Source organism: Myotis daubentonii, chromosome 2, assembly GCF_963259705.1.
Source record: "Myotis daubentonii chromosome 2, mMyoDau2.1, whole genome shotgun sequence".
NCBI classification, from domain to species: domain Eukaryota; kingdom Metazoa; phylum Chordata; class Mammalia; order Chiroptera; family Vespertilionidae; genus Myotis; species Myotis daubentonii.
In genome coordinates, this window is record NC_081841.1 from 162,063,754 (window position 1) to 162,088,278 (window position 24,525).

Consider the following 24,525-nt stretch of genomic DNA (forward strand, 5'->3'; position numbering starts at 1 on the left):
GAAGCTGAAAGGCTCAGTGGTTTGCTAAAGGTCACATGCCTAGTGCAAGTGGGAACCCTTATTATGACCCCAAGCCCAGTGTTCTTTTTGTTATAAAACTCAACCTCTAAGTGTATCCTAATGAAAGATAACAAGATTGGATGAAGGAATTCTTTAACATGTTAATGCATATCTGTCAGACCTGAGTTCCATGAAGTCGGTTGTGCAGAATGTTAAGGTCTGGAGATACAGAGGATTTTGTCATTTTTAGAAACTATGGGTGAGAGATTACCCAAACTTTGAGAGTTAGAATTCTTTAAACAAGTGTCTCACAAACATCAGTGCCCACGTAAGGCTCTTTGCCGGGGTCCAACCCCAGCAGGTCCAGGGGTCCCCAAAGGTGTGGACGGAGTCGGCGAAGAAGGAATGACACGGAGACAGCGTTCAGTTGATCAGCAGCCTAGCCAGGATCTCCAGCCAAGTTCTGGTCTTGATCTCCAGAGAGGCTCTGCTTCGGATCTCCAGCGAGGTTCTGTAGCCATGTTCCCTCGCTAGGTTCTCCAGCCAGGTTCTGTCCAGGCTCTCCAGTCAGGTTCAGTGTCCAGGTTCCAGTCAGGTTCTCCTGCCAATCTCTGTAGTCAGGTTCAGTCCAGGATCCCTTGCCATGTTCTCCCGCTAGGCTCTGTCTCTAGGCTCCGAGGCCAGTCCCGGTCCAGGATCCTCTGGCATGCTCTCGCCAGCGAAGTTCTTCTGTCTCTAGGCTCCGTGTAGGTTCTGTCTTCTGAATTCTGTCTCCTGAGTTCTGAGTCTTTCTGTCTTGTTACAACTGTATTTATACCAGTTGATTCAATCCTATCAATCTCTATTACAAAGGTTAGGGCGTTTCTTATCTCCATTCCAGGGAGAAAAGATTATGTAGTTTAAGCATGATTGTTCGTAGTTAAAGGGATTAATTACCCGCCTGGCACTTAGTTGAGGGGTTTTATTCCCTCCCTAACTTCAGGGGAAAATCCCTACCTGGGGATTCAACCTTTCTCGGAGAGGTGACTTTGGTTAAAACACAGCGCCAAGAAGGTGAGCAAACATATTAAGAAAAGTATGCCATATATGCCAGGTGCCTTGAAACAGCAAGGATGAACCGGCTCCCGGCAGCTCTTTGGGATCTGGTTCAAATGGAGATTCACATTCATCAGGTCTGGGCAGGGCTGGGATTGTGTATTTCCAGCAAGCTTCCCGGTCATGCCAGTGAGGACCACACTATGAGCTACAAGGATTTAAGCAATAAACAATAGTGATCATAAACTAAAGTAAAAGCATGTATTTCAAATATTTTGTAAATAAAGTTACTTGATCTATAGAAAGCACACAATAGAGATCACACACAGGAGTGAGGGTTTAACAAAGGGATGGGGGAAGATGTCAGGCTTGAGTGTGGATCTAAAAGCTGAGTAGGATTTGCGTGAGAAGCGGAAGACCTGTGCAAGAAGACTGGCACATCCAAAGGCACAGAGGCGCGAAGTTCTGGTCCCATATTTTACAGAGCCTCTTAGATGTAAAGCAATGAGTAAAGCCAGTAAGGTAGCCACTCTTGAGGACTACACTTTGTGTGTGTGTGTGGGGAGGGGAAACATAAGGCAGCAGCCTGTAGTCTAGTTTGTCAGCAGGATGGACAGGTAAGATGGGACCAGCTTGAGTATCCTGGCTGGGAGTTTAAACACTATCTCACAGGTAGTGGGATGATTACCAAAAGCTTTTGAGCAGGAAGTAAAAATGCTAAAAGTGGAGATTTATAAAGATTGGGGTATTGGATAGTATATAAAGTAGATTGAATGAGAATCAGCTTGGGGGCTAGAGAGACGTTAGGAAATTGTAGCAGAAATTGTAGAAGTTCCTGGGTGTTTGGATAAGGATGCCAACTGCTGAGAACAGTGAAAATGTAAATGAGGAGAAACGCCAGAGGTGTTTGAAGTATGACAGGATGGGGGTTGATTAGAGGGAAGGAGCAAGAAGAGTCAGCTTCTGAGCTTGTGCCACTAGCAGAAGCAGGAAAGACCACTGACGGAGGTGGAGGGGGGCAAGATGGGGATGAGGCTTTAACACAGTGGGTTGGACATGGCAGAGGGCATTCAAATGAAAATGTAGGAGTGGTCAGTGTATTTACTCAGAAATTGTGCCTGGGTACTACATTGGGGAGTCATCTGTGAGACGGTAATAGACATCTGTAGGAAAATGAAGCCCAGCTCAGTGAAAGAGAGGGTGGAGAGAGAAGTAGGTGGCTAAGAACTCCCTCCCTCCCCCTGCTTTGATTGTCCATGTAAACATTCATCTGTTTCTGACTGCTCTGTTCCATTCAGCCAGTACTGCTTACTGTTTTGATGAGCATAGCTTGGAACATTGTCTTTCCCCCCGCTTCTTTTAAAGTGAGATAAAAATCCTCTCTTTTTGTTGAAGTTCAAATTCTGTTTCCTCTAGTGCCCTCTGGAAATGTTAGGACTGATTCCTCCCGTAGAAACTACTATGAAGCTTTGGAATAACTAGTAGTGGGAATGTCACCCCTTCGAGGGAATCACCATGGGCTTGTCCTCTGGACCCAGCTGGGTGTTCACATCAGCTTAGAGAATCCAACATCATCATATGTCCTAGCTTTGGGTCCTTTGATCATAAATACCACTGTGTAGTATCTACAGCTCTGGCCACTGTTGGCCATGCCCAACCCCACTGTTTTGCTTTGTACATTCTCGGATATACAGCACAAGTAGGAGCTGTTGCTTGCTTTTCTCTCTTGTTGTCATTTTTAAGTCTAAATTCTGCATCTTTTGTAAACAAGTATTCAGACAAGAATACATACAGCTCCCCACAGAACAGACTATTTTAGGCAGACTATTTTGTTTGCTTCCAACAAAATGTATTATCTCTCTGTTTTTCCACCAGTCCTAACAAACCTACTCCCAAATAACACTAAAAACAAAGCTATGGACTGCAAAACAACACTAGATTCAGCTTGACACAATTTTATAACCAAAAATTGCTTCTACTTCTATCCATCAAGGTTGGGCAAATGACAGTATTTTAGGGCATGTGTGTCAGTAGGGATTTGATTCAATAAATGAATAAATAAATGGATGGACAAATGAATGAGTTTAACAAACGTTTCTTGAGCTCCTGTGTGCCTAGTACTGTTCTAGGCATTGGGGATTCAGTTTTGTAGTGGAAAGGACATTCTTACCATTTTTAGGTATATATTCTGGTGTTTGATCTCTTTCTTGTATTCCAAGAAGAAATGTGGGGTTACATCATTGGAAAATTTATTTTTTATTGTTTGAGAATTGTTTAATAACTCAGTAATTTCTGATAGCATATATGAGGAGGTAAATACTATATTCAAAAAGTTGTCAGCCTTCAACTCTGGAGCACATCACCCCACAATGATAAAATCATGTAATACATGGGAACATTATTTATATGAGTTTGGAATGCCTAGTCATGTGTTAAGTTGATGTGACTGCTGACTGTTTTATTGGTACTTAACCAGAGAGGCTCTCTAGGGAGACTCATAAAACTGTTGCCTTTCATATCAATCTTAAAATTGCAGTGGGAATATTTAACTTGAGAAACATACTTTTAGGGAATACTCCTTTATAAGATGTAAAAATCAGAACATTAGAGCTGAAAGGTACTAGAAAGAATCTCATCCCATGTAGTCCTTCCACAAAAGAGGATCAGTGGTCCGGTGGAGGTCAGGTGGCTATTGCGAGGCCACCCACTGAGCTGGGTGTAGTTTTTTTCCACTGTATCTCACTGCCAGCTCAACCAGAACAACAAAAGACTGAGATGAGGTTAATATTTCATTTTACCAGATTTAACCTCATCCTTTAAAAAAAAATATTTCCTTACTGATTTCAGAGAGGAAGAGAGAGGGAGAGAGAGATGGAAACATCAATGATGAGAGAGAATCATTGATTGGCTGCCTCCTGCACATTCCACACTGGGGATCGAGCCCGAAAACTGGGAATATGCCCTGACTGGGAATTGAACCGTGACCTCCTGGTTCATAGGTCGATGCTCAACCACTGAGCCACTCTGGCTGGGCTTAACCTCATTTCTTGTATCAATAAGTGACATCTACAATATGGCTACTCTATCTACATTTAATTTATTGCTCTATTTCAGATTTAGTAACTTGAATAAAATAAGGGCAAGACTTAAATTCAGAGGCAACTACTACCTGTGTTACTCAGACCAGAATATCTTCACATTATTTCGCATTCCAGAATATAAAGAAGTTTACCAATGGTAATTTGTGCAGCCAGTGCACTTTTTCCTTTATCCATGACTTGTACTTTTTTTCAACAAGTTGGTCTGCGCTAATGTTTGCTAGGGGTGCCTTATAATTCTATTTATACACAACTATTTTTATGGAAGCAATTTTGGATTATAATTTTGTGTTTAGAATTTTCTAATAAGATGGCCTTATATTCACGGTCATTTAATCTCTCACCACATTCAGACAAATTAGTCCAATGTTACTTAATTCAGACTTTCTTTTTAACTGGGCCAAACACATTAGAGATTAGGTAATTCCCAAATATATCCAGGCTTGGTTTCTCACGAATTCTCCTTCTTCAAAGACCTAAAACAGGGTTGTACGATATTATGAGAAAATTGGAAGATGACTGCAACAAAATTAACATTTTGAAGAGCATTCCTTTAAAGCTGGCAGTGGTTGACTTTTCAGAAAACTTACAGAAGAAATCACTTTTGTGCTCCTGAAATATTTTGTTCTGTGGACTTCATGCATGTTTGTTTTTGTTAGGTGTTCTCTACGGGATCCCGTGGAGTGTTGGTGCTGGTGTAGTGTTAAGTAATGAACTCAGTGACCTTTCCCGTCCTTTAGATCTCTGGACCAAGACATCCTAAGGGTGCAGCGACAGTGGCAAGTTGAGTGCATTTGTGTGTGGTGCTCTCTTAATTATGCCCAAGTACAATGAAGCACACTGAGTTTTTTTAGTCAACACTTGAAAATTATTGACATTAGTTCCAGGCTTTTGCTTAACTTCGAGTTTCTTTGTGCTTTTTATTATTTGTTTTAGATTCTAATTGGGAAAGGCTAGAGGAATTATGTTTCAGCTTAACTTCCTTTTTCAAAGAAGCAGTTCCACTAGTTGAAGCTGTAGTTTCCCTTAAGATGCCGTTTTAACTTGGGTATATTTCAGTGACTCTCAATCGTTAGCATGCATCAGAATCCCCTGGAAGGTGCACTGAGATGGTATTACTGGACCACTAACTCCTGAGATTCAGTAGGTATGGAGTAGAGCCTGAGAATTTTCATTTCTAACAAGTACTAAGGTACCGTGGATGCTGCTGATCTGGGAACCATGGTTTGAGAACCTATATTTTAGTAGGAGATAAATCAGTGGGACCAACTCAAATGTATTATCCTAAGAATATTTTTACTTCCGCTTACATCGATACTTAACAAAATCTCCAGCTTATGAATAATGTTTGAGAAAAGAAAATGAGATTAGTCCTCAAAGTTCCGTTGGAGGTGGTGAGACATCAGTAATGGACACGTATGGATGAGTAATGGTGCGGCTCCATATTTTGTTGAGTTATTTGGTCTCTAAAAGGGTGGTGTTTCAGCTACATGCTGTTGTCTGTGGGAATTTCCTGGAAATTGACATTTGAGAGTTAAATGTGTGACAGATTCTGGCATTTTAGGTTCAAGGACTGGCACATTGGGCCCTGAAGTGAGAGTAAACAAGTTCTGTTGTGCTTGACTGAAGTCAGAACAGGATGGGATGCAGTGGGAAATGGCTGCAAGATGGGAATGGGGGATATAACTGCAGTTAAATTTCAGGTTAAAGCCTGGGGAGCCCTGTAATTTAATGGCAACAAAAGGGAGTAAAAGACAGGGTCAAAATGGCTCCTTAAAAGGATTCTGGATGCTTGCTGGGTTAGATATTTAAAGAGAGGGGCTGAAGATTAATCTGTACATTCTTTTCAGTAGTATTTTAGTGCCTATGTTTTAAGTATTGAGCCAGAGATAAATGCATTCTATCTCTGAATCTGTGGAGTTCTCAGTCTAGGGGGAGAGGCTGGGAAGGTATTCATGATGCATCATAATAGAGTGGGATGCTTTAAAGCAGTCTGAGTTACCCAGGGGCTCATATGGGTGAGGCCTTGAGGAGAGGAAGGCTTCAGAGACTAGTGAGCTTAATATATATGAAAGGATGAAATAGTCCAAAAGAGGGAGAGAACAGTTAAGAGCCTTCTGGGAAGAGAAGACCTCTTAGGTCCCTTATATGAAGATGGGAGAGAACAGGGCTGTTGATAGAGTTTCAGGGACAGAGGTTTGGGTTTATACTGGGGAAGGTCAAGAAATGAGGTGTCTAAGAGTGGTCAGATCATGAATGTGAATGCCACATTGTGGACTTTCCTCCAGGGCAGCGGTTCTCAACCTGTGGGTCGCCAAACTGTGTGTCGCGACCCCTTTGGGGTTCGAACGACCCTTTCACAGGGGTCGCCTAAGACCATCGGAAAACACATATATCATTACATATTGTTTTTGTGATTAATCACTATGCTTTAATTATGTTCAATTTGTAACAATGAAAATACATCCTGCATTTCAGATATTTACATTATGATTCATAACAGTAGCAAAATTACTGTTATGAAGTAGCAACGAAAATATTATATGGTTGGGGGTCACCACAACATGAGGTACTGTATTAAAGGGTCGTGGCATTAGGAAGGTTGAGAACCACTGCTCAAGGGAAATAAGTGCCACAGAAGTCAGGATTTTAAGGGGGAAGCTATGGAGAGGATTCCATTTTAGAAAGGTTCTTGAGGCATCTCTGTGGAGGGAGGAAGGAGGCTGAGGTGTGGGAAAAGACTGAAGAAAGGAAATGAATTACCTCTGGGAAAGAAGATGTGAATTTAAGAGATATTTAAGAGCTAAAATTGATAGGATTTGGTTGGTGGGCAAGTGAGAGTTTGAGGAAGTAGCTTTCAGGCCTTGAGACTTGAGGCCCTGCACCAGGCAGAGCATATGGAAGGGTGAACAGGCTTGGAGATTAGATGATGCCTGCACTTACTAAATTTTAAATTTTCATCTGGGATATTCATAGTTGGAATGTAAAGGACCTTCCTGAGAAAAGTTGTCTGGGAAATATTAGTTGAGTTTGGTTTGGACTAAATATGGTGAAGGGGGGAGAGAGGGAAAAAACTCAATTAGATTCATTAATCTCAGAAGTTTCAAAAAGGTATTCACAAATGAAATTGGAAAATTGTAATTGATTACAATAAATGTGAGTCTGAAGAATGTCCAGATTGAATGTGTATTGGATGTATATTAATTGAAAGGTGGGGAGATATATGTTAATTTGAATTTGGAAGCCAATTATATTATTCTTTAGAAGCATGTGCATTTTTTCTCAAAGGTTTATACAGGGTGATTGGTGATGTTTTTGATAACATTCAACATTTCCAGTGTTATATGGAAGGCCAAGTAGGAAATGGTAACTCTATCAAAGGTAGTACATGTAAATAGAAAATTATAAATAATGCATGGTGTTGTTTCTAATGAAAGATAGGTAGCTTTATGCAAATTATAATATTAGTCATTATTTGTGTTTTTTTAGTCATTATTTGTTTTTAATTTAATATTTTATCTTTCTTAAGTAGTTAGCCAATTCTGCAGACTTCATTTATTTTGACTCATGAGATAGATTGGTTTTATTAATCTTGGGAGGTTGGAGAAATTATTCATGTATTCACAAAGAAAGAAAAAGTTTTCATTATCTCATTCCTTTTTTAATGTCACCTGTACTGCTTACATATTTGTAATTCTGCTATGGGAAAGTTGCTATCTTTGTAGATTTTAAAAAACTTATTGGATTTATAAAAACTTGGAATTAAATAATTTCATATGAGAATTTAGTGACAAATTTCAGCTTTGCATTGAGTTAACACAAATTATATGCAGGTGGCTGGCTCTGGATGAAGGTTAAAATGGAGAATAAGCAGTAGATGTGCTTTTTTAGCCAAACAGTCTTCTTGCTATGAATAAGCTTTTAAGTGACATAGATTTGGATTTAAGTTGTAACTATAAGAAAGGTGACTTCTAGAAGATCGCTTCTCATTAACTTTTGGTGTTCCATCTGTAAAATGGGGACACCACGAAATATAGAGCTATGTGGGAGGTGAAGTTAAGCTTCATGTGAAATGTGTCATGCAATGCTGATATAGTGCTTCTGTTAGTTTCCTGTTGCCACTGTAACCAATTACCACAAGTTGTTGGTAGTGACTTAAAACAACACGAATTTATGGTCTTACAGTTCTGGAGGTCACATGTGTAAAATGAGTCTTAAGGGGCTAAATTCAAGGTGTCAGCAGGGCTGGTTCCTTCTTGAGGCTCCAGAGGGAGAATCAGTTTGTTGCCTTTTCCCTTCTAGAGGCAGCTGGCATTCTTTGGCTCCTGGTTGCATCACTGCAATCTCTGCCTCTGTGGTCACATCACTTTGTGTATAGTAGTTAAGTCTCCCTCTTCCTCTCCCTAGTAAGGATGCTTATAATTACATATAGATCCCACCTTGGGAATCTAAGTCATAGCCTCCTCACAAGATTCTCAACTTAATCACATCTGCAAAGTTTCTTTTGCCACATAAGGTAACATTAGAAAATTCCAGGGATTAGGACATATGAACATTTTTGGGGGTGTGTGTTCAGTATTCAGCCTACCAGAAGATTCAATAAATTATCAATATTGTGAGCAGGTATAAAACATTAGAAATGGCATTGTTCTAATCTAAAAATTTATGGTAGTACAACATGAATGTTCCATATACCATATATTTTATGTATAGACTAGAAGCCCATTGCAGGAGGATTCCTGCAATAGGGCTTCCTCGGGCCGATCGCGCCGCCAAGCCCCTCAGCCCAGGACCGCAGATGGGGGTCCCGCCCGGCCAGGGCTGCACACAGGGGTCCCAGCTGGGGGTGGGGCTTAGGCAGCCTGTTCACTCCGCCAAGCTCTGCCGCCCCAGGGCTGCACATGGGGGTCCCAGCTGGGGGTGGGGCTTAGGTGGAACACGGGGCCCCGGTTGGCAGCTCACGCTGGCCCGCCCTGCCTGCAGTATGCAAATTAGCCGCCATCTTTTTGGCGGTTAATTTGCACACCGCACTGATTAGCCAATGGAAGGCATAGCGAAGGTACGGTCAATTACCATGTTTGTCTATTATTAGATGTATTTTAAAGACTGTTCTTAACCATTCTGGAGTACATGAATTTGGAACCTAAAATTATAAATTTTAGATAATGGCTTAGATAAGGTCTAATTGGAGGAGCATCTGAGTTGGTCAGACTCTATAAGGGATATATCGCAGTACAGCTGTAATGGAAAAAAATGAAGCCCCAGTGCATCATTTTGTACCACCTGAAGTCTGAGAGACACGCGGGCTTGCATACATTTTTCCTAAGGTAATGAGAATACTGAGCTCTTAGCTACACTAAGTTATAATTTGTTCAGCATTTAGTATATATTTACTGAATGTCAATTACAATTCAGGCACTGGGCTAGGTCTTGCCCTTGGATCTGATAATATGTTTTTCATTAACTTCTCAGATGTTTAGTAATTGCTTGGCTGTTTGCTTTGCTCTCATGTATTTGATATCTCTTTCTAGATTATAGTCATTAAATGACCTTTTCAGCTAATATTAGGTCCATGGGAACCTTGAGTATGCTTTATTTGATTAAGGGGAGTTAGTTAAATTCTTAGATCTCTAATACATGATTCTCAACCATGGGCACCCCTTATCCTTACCCCCACCAGGGGGATATTGGCAATGTCTGGATATTCTGAGTGTAATGACTTGCCCAGGTGGGGAGAGTGCTGCTGGTATCTAGTGGGTAAGGGCAGGAATGCTGCTTTCCATCCTGCAATGCACAGGATAATCCCCACAACAAAAAATTATAAGGTTCAAAATGACAGTATCGCCAAGATCAAGAAACCGTACTCTAAATTCATATCGCCTATGAACCTTCAGATTACATAATGTGAAAAACTTAGTTTGGTTTGTAATACTTTGACAATATGTACTCTACACCCACAGAATATATTTTATATAAACTACACCTGAGGAACTGGTGTAATGATAACTGACTAATAATAATTTATATCATCTTATGCTTTACAGAGAACTTTTGTGTGCAAAGAAATAAGTGCTTACATGCTAGGCACTTCAAATCTATTTTAATATTCACAAGCATAAAGGTATAGATAATAGTTTTTTTTAAGGTAAGAAAATATGCCTTCAGGAAACTAACCCAAAGATCTTGATATTTAATCTTATTCATGCTTAATTTATTATCTATTTGTTTAAAAGCTTAGCAGTGGTTATGCACAGGAATTCTATATTTTGTGGTTCTCTCACTATGGAAATTATTGTGATTATTTCATTTAGATGTCTTTTTAAAAGAGCTTTGGCAATTTTCCATCTGGGGAATCCCCATAATGAGTTATATGTTCAAGATAGTGGAACACATATCTAAAATTTGCCAGAAATGGTGGTAATGGGGAGCTTGTGTGTCATTGTCTTTTGGAGACAAATTTAAGCAGAAATTATTGTTGCCATAGACAGGTTTTGAACCAACACTTTGAAAGAATATTCACGGCTTATTTCAGGATATTACAGAGACAACTATTTTTCAGGATTAAGAAGTAAATTATTTTAAAAATACATTAATGCTGAAAGCATGACTGCATTAATACTAAATCCAGGTCTTGGTCTATAGAGCTTAGTCTATGGAAAGTCTGAATCACATCAAGTCTTAATAGTTTCGTGACCTTGGGAAAGTTTCTTAAGCTTTAGAGTTCCAGTTTCCTAATCTGTAAATCATTAGATCATTGTGTGGATTGAAGGAGCTAATGTTGAATAGTCAATGTAATGATTACTATAAAGTGCTTAATAAAGGCAATTATTCTTTTTTTTCCCTTTTTTTTTTAACCCTCACCCGAGGATATGTTTCCATTGATTTTAGAGAGAGAGAGGGAGAGGGAGGGGAGGGAAGGGAGAAAGAGAGAGAGAGAGAGAGAGAGAGAGAGAGAGAGAGAGAACATTGACATGAGACACATTGATTAGTTACCTCCTGCACATGCCCTTGACTGGTATGAGGGAACAGGAATCCTAAATTATTCTATACACTCATACATTCAGACAACAACAGTTAACAAGTTGATGGCAATAAAGGATTGTAAAACTGGAGTTAAAAGTGGAATGTAAGGAGGTGGGTAGGAGGAACCAAGATGGCGGCATAGGTAAACACCGGAGTTTGCTGCCGCACACAACCACTTCAAAAATACAACTAAAAGATGGAACGGACATCACCCAGAACCACAGGAAGGCTGGCTGAGGGGAATTTCTTCAACTAGAAGGAAAGAGAACAGCATACCGAGACTCAGAGGAGGCGCAGTGCGGAAAATACAAAGGTGCAGAGGTGCGCGCGGAGTGGGCTGGCGGCCGAGGGCGCGGTTGTCTGTTTCAATCAGAGGGAGCCTCAGGCTCTGAGCTCCAGTTCTGGGCGAGTCTCTAGGGACCCAGACTCAAACGGGAGAAGTGGGACTGTCTGGCTTCGGTCGGAACTCGAGGGCAGCTTTCTCTCCGAGGTTTGCTGCGGTTGCTGGGACTCTGAGAGGCAGAGCCTCTGGGGACGGGACTGAGAGCAGCCATAACTGCTCCGCCCTGTTGATCCCGTGCGACCGCCCCACCCCGCCCAAGTCCTGCACAGAGGCATTTGCCGGATAGCCTCAGGCAAAGGCTAGATTAGCACCTTCCCGGAGGACAGAAGTTCTCTCACTGCAGACACAGCTGATTCTCACAGCCAGTTAGCATGGAGGCCAAATCCCCCCAGTAATACCTACAACAATCAAGGCTTATCTACAACAAGACTGCGCACAAAGACCACTAGGGGGTGCACCAAGAAAGCATAAAAAATGCCGAGACAAAGAAACAGGACAGAAATGACAGAAATGGAGGATATAGAGCTGAAAACCACACTTTTAAGGTCTCTCAAGAACTGTCTAGAAGCCGCTGATAAACTTAATGAGATCCTCAAGAAATCTAATGAGACCCTCGGATGTTGTGATAAAGAACCAACTAGAAATTAAGCATACACTGACTGAAATAAAGAATATTATACAGACTTCCAACAGCAGACCAGAGGAGCGCAAGTATCAAGTCAAAGATTTGAAATGCAAAGAAGCAAAACACACCCAACAGGAAAAGCAAAATGAAAAAAGAATCCAAAAATATGAAGATAGTGTAAGGAGCCTCTGGGACAGCTTCAAGGGTACCAACATCAGAATTATAGGGGTGCCAGAAGATGAGAGAGAGCAAGATATTGAAAACCTATTTGAAGAAATAATGACAGAAAACTTCCCCCATCTGGTGAAAGAAATAGACTTACAGGTCCAGGAAGCGCAGAGAACCCCAAACAAAAGGAATCCAAAGAGGACCACACCAAGACACATCATAATCAAAATGCCAAGAGCAAAAGACAAAGAGAGAATCTTAAAAGCAGCAAGAGAAAGAAACTCAGTTACCTACAAGGGAGTACCCATACGACTGTCAGCTGATTTCTCAACAGAAACTTTGCAGGCCAGAAGGGAGTGGCAAGAAATATTCAAAGTGATGAATAGCAAGAACCTACACCCAAGATTACTTTATCCAGCAAAGCTATCATTCAGAATTGAAGGTCAGATAAAGAGCTTCACAGATAAGGAAAAGCTAAAGGAGTTCATCACCACCAAACCAGGATTATATGAAATGCTGAAAGGTATCCTTTAAGAAGAGGAAGAAGAAGAAAAAGGTAAAGATACAAATTATGAACAACAAACATGCATCTATCAACAAGTGAATCTAAGAATCAAGTGAATAAATAATCTGGTGATCATAATAGAATCAGGGACATAGAAAGGGAATGGACTGACTATTCTTGGGGGGGAAAGGGGTGTGGGAGAGGCGGGAAGAGATTGGACAAAAATCGTGCACCTGTGGATGAGGACAGTGGGTGGGGAGTGAGGGCGGAGGGTGGGGTGGGAACTAGGAGGAGCAGAGTTATGGGGGGAAAAAAGAGGAACAAATGTAATAATCTGAACAATAAAGATTTAATTAAAAAAAAAAAAAAAGGAGGTGGGTAGAGATGACCTGGAGGTTCACTTGTTCTTAGAGTTGATTGACTTTCTATTGAAGAAGCCTTTTCAGTAGTTCAACATTCCCCCATACCACTTCAGAAGGATGAAGCCTGGCCCTAGCCGGTTTTGTTCAGTGGATAGAGCAATGGCCCGTGGACTGAAGGGTCCCGGGTTAGATTCTAGTCAAGGGCACGTACCTTGGTTGCAGGATCCCCAGCTCTGGTTGTGGTGTGTGCAAGAGGCAACCAGTCGATGTGTCTCTTACATCAGTGTTTCGTGTCTCCCTTGCCCTTCTACTTGCCGGGGTCCAACCCCAGCGGGTCCAGGGGTCCCCAAAGGTGTGGACGGAGTCGGCGAAGAAGGAAAGACTCGGAGGCAGCGTTCAGTTGATCAGCATGGTTGGGTTCTATTGCCAGGTTCTGTAGGTTCTCCAGCCAGGTTTGGTCGCCAGATTCTAGTCAGGTTCTCTTGCCAATCTCTGCAGTCAGGTTCAGTCCAGGATCCCCTGCCATGCTCTCTCGCCAGGCTCCGCCTCCAGGCTCCGAGGCCAGTCTCTGTCCAGGATCCTCCAGCATGCTCTCTCCAGCGAAGTTCTTCTGTCTCTAGAGAAGTTCTGTGTAGGTTCTGTGCCTAGGCTCTGTCTCTCTTGGTCCTGTCTTCCAAGCCCTGTGTTCTCGATTCTGTGTTCTGAATTCTGTGTGTTTCTGTCTTGTTACAACTGTATTTATACCAGTTGATTCAATCCTATCAATCTCTATTACAAAGGTTAGGGTGTTTCTTATCTCCATTCCAGGGAGAAAAGATTATGTAGTTTAAGCATGATTGTTCGTAGTCAAAGGGATTAATTACCCGCCTGGCACTTAGTTGAGGGATTTTATTCCCTCCCTAACTTCAGGGGAAAATCCCTACCTGGGGATTCAACCTTTCTCGGAGAGGTGACCTTGGTTAAAACACAGCGCCAAGAAGGTGAGCAAACATATTAAGAACAGTATGCCATATATGCCAGGTCCCTTGAAACAGCAAGCATGGACCGGCTCCCGGCACTACTTTCTCTGGAAATCAATGGAAAAATATCTTCAGGTGAGGAATAACCAAAAAAAAAAGAAACAGCAGCCTGTATTTTACATTATTTTTTCCAAAGCTCTTTCGAGGCATACCCGGTATGTTTGTCCACAATTTTAAAAATGTGTATTTGTTAACAGTGACTGATAGATTTTTTTGTCGCAAGATGGGAAATATTCCTATTTAAATAAACAGAAAATTTATATTGGTAAAAAAAAAGAAAGAAAAAAGTACCTCACCTGGCATGTCATTGTTGTTCCAAAATCATGATGTTAAGTTCTAAAGATTTATTACTTGTAGTGAAATTTCATCCTGACTTTTGTCGAGTAAGACTCCCTCCACGTTCTGCGTGGAGTAGGGTTCGGTATCTGAAAGAGGAGCCGTACAACAAATGAGAGAAAAAGAGACGAGATAATTTTGCAATATTGGGGGACCACGGGGGGCAAGTCCCGAAGGACTTCCACTGATGCTCAGGCCGCTCCAACCTTTTATTTGGTCTAGGGTAGCCCTAGGGTGAGGAGGTTTGTCTGGGGTAGCCCTAGGGTAAGGTTTCAATGACACACAGATCAGCAAACAAATTCCAGGAATAGACAAAGTATCTGATTAACAATAATCAACAAGAATCTACATAAGTATCTAAGGAATTAAGGGAACTATGGTGGGGATGCTTCAACTATTATTACCTAAATTAACTGAGTGGTTCCTAGATTAATTGGGTGGTGCACAGCCCTGACCTTTGCTAGGACTTTCAAGGGCTACTAGCTTTTTGGGGGGTCTCTGTCTAAACTCAGCTAGTGAAGACAATGAATGGACTCCGGCAACTTTGCTGAGCATGGGCTCAAAAGTTGAGGAGGAGACATGAGATTTCTAGTGCAGTGTTCTCCTGAATTGCATCTTTAGGAATATCAGGGGTTCGACAAGATTTTTGTTGGTGTTAATACATTATTTTTCCTCCTTCGAGGAGACGTAATTAGTAATTGTGTATATCTGTAAGATATTATAAGGGCTAAGAAAATAATCCAGTGGTCATCCTTCAGCCCTCGCAGCCTTTTTATTTTATTTTTTTAATTGATTTCAGAGAGAGGAAGGGAGAGGGAGAGAGAGATAGAAATATCAATAATGAGAGAGAATCAGATTGGCTGCCTCCTGCACACCCGCTACTGGGAATTGAGCCCGAAACTCAGACATGTGTCCTTGACTGGAATTGAAACTGGGACCCTTCAGTCTGCAGGCGGACGCTCTATCCCTTGAGCCAAACCGGCTAGGGCCCTTGCAGCCTTTTTGACCCTTGTTCCCTCCGTCTTGCTTTCCTTCCCTCCAGCACCACTCCTGTCACACTGGACGCTCCTCTCTGCTTTTCCAGCTTTTCCTCTACTTCGTAGACCCCTTTGCATTGGGCTCAATCCTTAGACGTCTTCTCTATCTACACGTCTTTGTTGGATGATCTCATTTTAGCTTTAGGATTTACCTTTCATCTGCATGCTGACAAGTCTCTAGTCAGCAATTTTCAACTGGTGTGCTGTAAGAATTTTTAAAACATGCAATGAGGACCTGACTATTTAGTCACAAGCACTGACCTCTCTCCCCTTAAATTTTCAAATAAGAAAACGACAGCAGCCAACACAATAAATAGCCTTCCTGTGTGAGTGAACCAAAATTATACCTTTTTTTTTTTTTTTTGGTCAGATTGGCAAAAATATATTTTTGGTGTGCTGCAGAATTTTAGTTATTAGTTTATGTGTGCCATGAGATGGAAAAGGTTGAAAATCACTGCCCTAGCTTATATCTCCACCTAGATTTCCAGCTTGACCATCTTACTTTGTATGTCTAATTATCAATTACTTCACCTTTCCACTTTGTCTGATACGTGTCTCAAGCGTAAAATGTCTGAAACCCAAACCAACTATTTCCAGTGCTGCTGCTCCCTAGCATTGTTACCTAGAGAAGGAAAATTATGGGTAAGTCTATAATGGACATCCCCTGTAGCCTCTCCCCAACACATCTGATTGAAGTGAATGTCATAACTCCATTTAGTACACAGAGCATATAACGGATGCTAAATTCCGTATGCAGTGACTGTCTGTTTCTGGGTTGCAATCTCACAGGGGACGTACAGGTGTGAGTCTCAGTTGTGAAATCAGTTTTATGTAATAGCAAACGTTTTGCACAAAGTAGAAAAGAAGAAGTACAAAAAAAACCTGGTTGAAAGTTAGAAATAAAACCCACCCTTCAGCTCCCACAACAGCACTCTTCTTCATTATTTAAGTGGAACTGTGTGCCACCACCATCAAATCGAATGCCTGCGCTTATTTCCTTTCTCTTTAAGTGAAACAGCTATTTTTAGTAGTGTGTGGGAGGGGTGTGAAATTTAATGACAAATTATTTTTAACATGAGGGTACTTACTCATTTGTCATGTTTGTGATAAACACTGTGTTACGAGGCAAAAGCTGTTGAATTTCCAATAGTTTTTTTCTTACATAATTAAGCACAGGAATCATCATGTTTATCTACTTCTGGTCACTGATTACCTCCAGATGTGGTATTATTTTCTCAAGTGTCATTTTTTTAATTTTTTATTTTTTACAGTTTCCACAGGTAACAAAGGCAGATCAAAATCCATGAGTCATATATGTCTAACATGACTGGAAGATTGTCAATTAGAATAGAGTTTCATTTTCAGGGAGTGGGAGGAAAGGAAGAGTTTCCTTTTTCTTTTTTTAAAATGTATTTTGCTTTTTGAGAGAAGGAAGGAATAACTTCAGTTTTCTAACAATTCCTCTTTAGCTTTTTATTCACAAATCTTTTTATAATTTGATAGTCATTAGAAAAAAGTGGTCGTATTTGCTCAATTTTAAATAATGCACTAGATGAGCTTCATTATTAGAAAAATAGAACTTACGTTAATAGAAAAAGGAGTCATTACCTAATATATTCCTAATATCCTTCTTTGATTTCTGCATTTGGAATAAAAACAGGCCTTTTTCTCAGAGACAGTAAGTAGTGTTAGAAATTTTCGCAGAGTCTTTCTTAAAAATTCACTTAGGATCTTCCAGTTGCTTGGAATTCCTCCTTTCCGCCCATTTGGAGGCAGCCTGTCTTGTTTCGTATGTACAAATGATGCCACTGCTGTCATGAGGAGGACATTGGCTTTGAACTGTCTCAGTGGTCTCCCACGGCCACATATACACCTCCACCCTTACCCCATACACATCTGACAGGTTATGAAATCATGAATCAGGACCCCATTTCTTCAAATTTTTTTAAAGCTGTGAACAGGTGGCCAGACTTCATAAGCAACAACTGGAGGGGGGAGGTTACTTAGTGGCTTGGAGAAGGACCAAGGAACTTGTGAGCTCAACTTCTCTAACATCAACCTTGTTTCCCAAGAGGCAACATTCAGTTCAGCTAGTTGCTACCCGGGGCAGGGGAGGGGAGGGGAGGGCAGGGTAGGGCAAGGCAGGGCAGGGCAGGGCTAGAACTAACTATAGACGGGGTGGGTCCCTAGGAAGAATCCATGCTTTACTCTGGGAAGTAGTCTCAGGAAGTAAATGCCTGGGAACATAATCACCCAGTGAATTGCATGTATTTTTTCTGAGGAATAAAGATGGAGGCTTATTCTGGGTCAAGAAATAGGGACTATAGGGACTGTAGGAGTTGAGGTAGAAGGAAGGATGACTGTGTGTGGCAGGGAGGAGACTGGGTGGAGTAGGAAGCTATACTGGGATCCCTTACAGCCTTCCAGATTCCTTGTTAGCCAGAGAGGCTTGGGGTGGTGGCAGGTGGAGCCAAACTTCTCATGGTACCTGGGGTGGAAATACTTCTCCTCTATCAGAAATTCCAGCATGAGTTTTTAATCATATGTTTCCTCAGATGGTGGTTTGATAAGATCATTGTGTTTGATGTCTACAGAAGTTGGATTGGACAAGTTGGGAGTTGGGATTTGAGAAGGAAAGAGGCTTCTGGAGCACAGAGATTTCCATTCTTTATTATGATATTGGGGCAGAACATGAGGAGACTGGACCCTGCAGAGTTGCAAATGAGGTGGTTGGTACTTTGAGGGGAAAAAGGGTATGTCAAGTATGGGAGAGGAACATAAAAAGAGAAATAGGATTGTGTTTCATCCTTGCGCATGGGCCATGCTAATCTTCTCTGTATCGTTCCAATTTTAGTATATGTGCTGCCGAAGCGAGCACAAGGATTGTGTTTCAAACTCCATGAAGCTTTATCTTATTTTTGGGAAAATACCCTCCATCTTTCTCTGCCCTTGCTGTGCTGGACTAGCTCCATGAGTGGCAGTAGGCAACTTGTACATGAACATCTGAATGCTTTGCTGCCCTTAGCCCTTGAATTCTGGGATGTAACCATGAGTCAGGTATGGTTCCAGCTCTTTGCAGTCCACCAGAGGAGACTCTAGGAACATCTGTTGTGGGTGCATGCATGTGGGCTCTTGGGTTAGCTCTTCGATAAACAGAAGGTATTTGGAAATATTTTGATGAGGCCCTAGTACACAACTGGCTGTCCCAAACTATAATGAAACTATAATCCCAACCTTCAATACTTTGTCTTCAAACTATGCTCTCAGATATGAGGGAGATAGATTTTGGCAATGTATGCACATTATTCCCCCTCAGATTTTGAACTTTTGGAAAATGTAGGGTGTTGGCCAAGGAGCAGTCCCTGGTAGACAAAGGGTGGGTGAGGAGGGCTGGCTTGGGATCAACATGGATGTTTGGTCAATGACAGAAATATCACCCCAGTTTGCCTTGCCTTTTGTTTGCCCTTATTCTAGAAATAATTTCTTGTTCATAATCTTGCATAACAAGAGGGCAAGGAAAGCATAATATGAATGATGGATTGCGCTTCACAGAAATGTCTTTACTGGAGGGAATACTTTGTGCTGGGAAACCTGGCTGTCTTCTGGCTACTTCCCTTCCTCCATACTGTTGGTTGAGATGGGTAATTGGAGGATAGTCTTGAAACATCTCCTTTACTTGATCTGCCTGGGTTAAGCATGCTTTAAACTTCTCATGTAAGCCCAGTGAGATCGGTATGTTGTTTCCAGGTGATACTATGGAGACACAGAGTTAAGAAAACATGAGCAAGTTCTCACAGCTTATCAAAATGAATCCAGAATTCACACCCAGGAAGTCTGACCCCAGAGCCTGCCCTCTTAGCCAAGCTGTCATCTCAGGGAAGGGCCTGGCATGGGATCTCCTGCAGGGAGCCAGAGCACCTACATGGATTCTGTTTCCCTGGCCTTTGGTTAGCCGTGGTACTTCTTCATTAATATTTTGTACTGGTATTCTAAAATAGCTTTGAATACAGAAGGGATCAGACCCAGAGCTTTGTGGCTGCAAGTATACCTGACAGCTGTTAGAATAAGATGGTGACAGATGGATGTGTTTACTGATGGGCCCACTTGACAGTTAGTGGCACTTTCTGACCTCTAACAGAGAGTTCTGAGGTCTATAATGGGCATGTATATCTTCTAGGCTTCGTCAGGTAGTGAAGAAATTACCAGAGCTATTCCATTAACAGAGTGGAAGATTATATTTATGCTATACTTGCTATTTCTTGAATATCAAATATAATATTTAAAAATTAGTGTACGAAAACTACAGCATAGGGAATATAGACAGTAATATTGTAATGATTATGTATGGTACTAGGTCGGTAGTTGAAATATTGGGAGATTGCTTTGTAAATTATATGGTTGTCTAACCATTTTTCTGTATACCTAAAACTAATATAAAATAATATTGAATGTCAACTGTAATTGAAAAAAATAAAAATTAGTGTGTGATATGCAGGGAATACTAGCAACATACTGATCATAGTCATTTTTTTCAAACTATTAATGTTTTATCTCTGCACCTTTTTATGTTAGATTCGGGTTTCAAGGTAGGCTTGGATTCTTTGGCCTCTGTTTTTCAGAACTCTGCTGGGAAGTGCTTTTTTTTTAAACTTGATTTCAGAGAGGAAGGAAGAGGGAGAGGGATAGGAACATCAATGATGACAGAGAATCATTGATTGGCTGCCTCCTGCATGCCCTCTACTAGGGATCGAGCTCACAACCTGGCACGTGCCCTGATTGGGAATTGAACCGTGACCTCCTGGTACACGCTCAACCACTGAGCCACACCTGCCAGGATGCTGGGAAGTGTTTTTTCTGAGAGATTAGCAGTTAACCTTTTACTCAGTGCTTTGAAGTTGGTCTTTGTTTTTGAGTCTGTGCCCTTTTCTGGGTTACTGATGTATGATTATAAAGAATTCATTTTATTGCGATTTTCAAGATAGTAGCTTAAAAAAGAAATCCAATTGTGAATCTCAATATGATTTGAATCAAAATTGGATATATTTTATTTTTATTTTTGGGGTATATTTTAATAAGCGAGTCCAATTTAACTGTTCTTTGACATCATATGAATATTTATTAGGAATCTCCCTGGCTTTTATTATTTCAGGGTATCTTTTGCTAAATTACATTTCTTTAAGCTAAATAAATGTGTTCAGTCAGTGTTTGAGAGCCTCTGTGTGCCATGCACTGTGCTTGACATTATTTATTTATTTAAAAATATAAGTTTATTGATTTCAGAGAGGAAGGGGGAGAGAGAGATCAAAGATGAGAAAGAATCATTGAGTAGCTGCCTCCTGCACATCCCACACTGGGGACCGAGCCTGCAACGTGGGCGTGTACCTTGATTGGGAATTGAACCGTTACCTCCTGGTCACGCTCAGCCACTGAGCCACACTGGCTGGGTTGTATTAGATATTTTTAATAAAATATTTTTATGTGCTTGCCAGGTGGTAGACTCTGTCTTAAAGACACTTGGGATATGCTAGTAAACAACACCACAAAAATTCTTTTGGATTTGGGTGTAGGAAAGAGTTAATAAATGAATGCCTGCAGAAGATGGTTATAAATACAAAAATAAAGCAGCGATGAGAGATGGGTGTGTCAGGCAGACTGGCTGCAGTTTTAAATACTGGGGTCCCACATGGCTTTGCTGGGAAGCCTTTGTGTGTAGCTTGGTGAATAAGATGGACTCTGTTCTCACATAGCTTAGTGTTATTAACTGCTTCCTGATGAGCACCTGCCAGGAGGGTAGGGGCTCTGCTAAGTACCTGTGTACATTTCCTGCTACTCTGTTGAACTTGTGGTTCTCAACCTTCTGGCCCTTTAAATACAGTTCCTCACGTTGTGACCCAACCATAAAATTATTTTCGTTGCTACTTCATAACTGTAATGTTGCTACTGTTATGAATCGTAATGTAAATATCTGATATGCAGGATGGTCTTAGGCGACCCCTGTGAAAGGGTCATTCGACTGCCAAAGGGGTCGCGACCCACAGGTTGAGAACTGCTGAACTAGAGGATCTTATCGCCAGTTTCTCCAGAATGGGAACTGAAGGTTTGAGAAACAAGTAAATTGCCAAGACAAACATGGCTAGTGGGACTCAGATCAGACCCAAGGCCTGCTCTTAAACAGTGTTTTTGCTAAGTCAACTCTCGAAATATTTGTTATGGAGGAGTTAGCCAACTTTGGAGATAAGGCTACCTTAATTTTGGTTCTGACTGGTTGGGCAGTGCTTGGCTGGCTCAGGGAGAGTATTGTGTTATGAGCCTCCTCCCTTGTGCTTTTTCTATTTAAAAGGCCTTGAGCTTGTGCCCTGGTCCCCGTAGGCAGAGGAGCTGCCTGGTTACCGACTTCTATGCAGAGGGATGATTTTGTTGTGTGTCAGAAAGTGGCGTCTCATGACTCCAGCAAATCATTGACTACTTGAATTCCTGGTGCTGCAGTTCAGTGATAGGACACTAAGTTGGCTGGCCTATGTAGCATTATGTCCAAGAGCACATTATAAATGCCCATATTTAGAAGGGAACGTAGAGTGAAAGGTTGTAGTGCCAAGTTCACTGATTATTGTGCCTGTTTATGACAGAAGAGGCCATACCTTGTATTTACAGCGATTACTTTATCATAATAAAAAGTGAATAGTAAATGAGTGTTTTGGATTAGAACCTTTATTGAGGGCTGTGGAAAGTCTGGGGTTCAAGAGAGCTCTGTTGTTCTTCTGCCCTCAGTGTGCTTATGATAACGTTCAACACAAAGCATCCACTTTTAATAGGGTAGTGATTTTTCAGCCTAGTATATCCTTTGCATTGAGTATTGCTTATTCTTTTGTGCTTTGGCTAATTCCATATCTGAGGTGTGTATGTTGGTCATTAATCTAAAAAAGAAGCTATATATTTCACAACTCTATGTACTATTTTTTATTGGTAGTTTCTAGTGACTTTTGCCTCTATTACTTCCAAAATTAAATGTTGTTAATTTTTACAAGGTGATTTTCTTTTTTTATTCAAGAAGTAAACTATGATTTGAGCACTTGGGCTGTGAAATTCCATTTATTGACTTTATTGCGTTATTAGAGATCCGATGCACAAGGGGCTTGGCCCTTGGAAACTGCGGCGGCTGCCTCGGCCCTCACAGCCCTGGCTTCGTCCAGAAGGTCATCTGGAAGGACGCCTGGGAGGTCGTTCCGCTGACCGGCCTAATTAGCATATTACACTTGTATTATTATAGATAATATACATACAGAAAGGATGTATAAGTGTACAATTCAAAGACTGTAGAGATGGAACACACTTAAGTAGTCAGCTTCAAGATCAAAGTACAAGAAATTATCCTAGAAACCCCCACATTTTCAATCACTTGCAACATCTTCTCCAACCCGGGTAACCACTGTCCTGACTTTTAACATCATGTCTTTGTTTTGCCTATTCTTGCACTTGGCATGAATGATTGGTAACAATATATATACTCTCTGTGTCTGGATTCTTTTGTTTTCCATTTGTGAAGCTGAACCATATGGTTGAATGCAATTGTGGGTTATTTGTTCTAATTGCTATATAATATTTCATTGTGTGGATATTCCACAATTTATTCATTCTACTGTTAAAGAATTCTGTGTAGCTTCCAGCTTATTGTAAGCGGTGCTTCTACAAACATTGTTATATATGACTTAAGGTGAATATATGTATGCATTTCTGTTGGGTATATGCCTAGGAGTGGAATTATTAGGTCATAGAATATGAATATATTCAGCTTGAATAGATACTTCTGAGTGGGCTAAAAGTTAAAGTAGTTGTACCAATTTCTGTTTTCACAATAGTGTGAAAGCTTGTAAATGTTATTTTTGATATGGTGTTTTGGGGGTAGATGGGAGGTATAATGTGGTTCTTAGGTTCATTTCATTTCAAGTTTGTTTTATGGAAAGGAATGGTCATAGCTGTCTCATTGAGTCTTGGAAAGCTAAATTAAATATGTGTGCACTCATTTTTTCCCTCTTTTCTTTCTGTCTTCCTATGTCTTATATATGTTTTATGTATGACTTAAACACATAATGTGTTTGTATATATATTTTATCTTACAAATGTACTCCTTATAGATTCTTAGACTGAAAAGCCACCTTAGAAGTCATCCAGCTCAGGCTTCTAAAGTCTCTCTGAACTCACATTGATCCTGCTGAAGTGTCTCTAACGACTGAAAACACATTATTTTAGGGCAACCTAAGTTCCTTTTATTAATTCATTCATATTGTTGCTTCTTCAACATTGTGGTGACATCAGCCTATTTTTAACTTCCCCCATAAAAAACACCCATGATTCTTGTAATAGAGCAAAATCTCTTCAGGGGGAGATTCATGGCTATTTAAATATATATATTTATATTTATATTTATATTTACATTTACATTTATATTTATATTTATACTTATATTTATATATATTTTATTTATTTATTTATTTATTTATTTATTTATTTATTTATTTATTTCAGAGAGGAAGGGAGAGGGAGAGAGAGATAGAAACATCAATGATGAGAGAGATTCATTGACTGGCTGCCTCCTGAATGCTCCCCAGTGAGGACCGAGCCTGAAACGTTGGCATGGACCTGACCAGGAATGTAACCATGACCTCTTGGTTTCTAGGTCGATGCTCAACCACTGAGCCATGCTGGCTAGTCTCACAGTTATTTTTTAAATGTTGCTTCCAACATCTGCAGGGTTGTGGTCTCAGCAGTTTGCTCTGGGGAATTTGGGTGAGAAAACTCATGTGGACGATGAAGATAAGAACTCAGTGCAAAATAGCTTTTCTTTCTCCTGTGTCCTGATGCCCCTGCCATGAGCACATTTCCCCCTTTTGATAGGGTTTAAGCATTGTTTTGTTTTTTTTTTGCCTTTGAAATTGTCTTTATTTCTGAACATTCCTTCACAACTATCCACCCAGGA

The 24,525-nt window shown here is 40.8% G+C and overlaps 1 protein-coding gene and 1 pseudogene across 15 annotated transcripts in view; one reads left to right on the top strand and one right to left on the bottom strand.

Annotated features, from left to right (window-relative positions):
* LMO7 (LIM domain 7) overlaps positions 1-24,525 on the top strand; it is a 226,137-nt gene that overhangs the window by 133,935 nt on the left and 67,677 nt on the right. The gene's annotated exons all lie outside the window — the stretch shown is intronic.
* On the bottom strand, positions 18,329-18,429 carry LOC132228898 (U6 spliceosomal RNA; annotated as a pseudogene).